Source organism: Monodon monoceros, unplaced genomic scaffold (assembly GCF_005190385.1).
Source record: "Monodon monoceros isolate NGI ecotype Baffin Bay Population unplaced genomic scaffold, NGI_Narwhal_1 Super_Scaffold_13, whole genome shotgun sequence".
Classification (NCBI taxonomy): Eukaryota; Metazoa; Chordata; class Mammalia; order Artiodactyla; family Monodontidae; genus Monodon; species Monodon monoceros.
Window position 1 is genome coordinate 15,304,169 of NW_021703769.1, and position 1,160 is coordinate 15,305,328.

Here is a 1,160-nt window from a genome sequence, read left to right on the forward strand (position 1 = left end):
TGTGTGTGTGTGTGTGTGTGTGTGTGTGTGTGTGTGTGTGTGTGTGTGAGTCCCTGGGGGTTTATATGTGGGAGTGTCTGGGTGAATGTGTGAGTCTGGTGGAGTGTATCTGCGTCCATGTATGAGTCTGAGGGTGTCTGTGCATCAGAATGTATCCATCACCAGGAATGACTAAGTCTGTGGGGCTGTGTCTGAGTGTGAACCTGTGTGTGCCCACTGAGGTGTGTCTGAGTGTCTCTCTTTGAGGGTCTGGGTCTGAGGGTGACTTGCGTGTGAGTCTGACAGGATTTGTCACGGTATTTCTGGGTGTATGTGAATGGGTGCTGAGGGGGTGGTCAACGTTAGGAGGGCCACTGGTGTCTCTGTGTGCAGGTCTGACAGTGTATCACTGAGTATGAGTGTCTGTGTGTGAATTCTGTGAGTGTGGGTTCATGGGGGGGTGTGTGCCCACCTGAACTTCTCTGTGGGTTTGTGTGGGATCGGAGGGTCTCCCTGTGTGGTTAAGGGTGTCCCTGTTTGTCGCTCTGAGTGTGTCTGCAGGTCTCTGGTTGTGAGTCTGTGTGTGTCCGTGGATGTACCTACCTGTGTGGGTCTCGGAGGTCTGGAGTCTAAGGGGGTCTGTGGATTGGTTACTCCAAGGGTCTCTATGAGTGAGTGAGTCTGGGTGAATCTCTCTGGGTGTGTAAGAGTCTGAGGGTGTCCGTGGTGTACATTGCAGAGTGAATGCACTCTTGTGGGTGCCTGTTTGTGCTCCTCTGCGGGTTCATGTGTGAATCTGAGGACTCCAGTGCCGGTCACTGTAACTGTGTCGCTTTCCAGCGCGTCTGCGTCCCGGGGGGAGGCCGGTCTCAGTCGGGGACTGGTCGCCTGGATTCGAGGCGAGTAAGAGGGCTGAGAGTGGGGGAGGGGAAAACTTGGGGGGCGCAGCCCCTGGACTGGGAGCGCAGCAGCCCTGCGCGCTCCTCCCTCGGGGCGCGCACACCTGGCGGCCTGGGCGGCGAGCAGGAGCCCCCCCCGCGCCCTCCGGCTCCCACGCCCCGCGCGCGGCGCCCCCTCCCTCGGGCGGTGCCGATTGGCTGCGGCGGCGGCTCGAGCCCGCCCCTCGCGTCCGGCGATGGGCGCCGCGGGCCAGAGCGAGCTGCGCCGCCACAGCCGCCGCC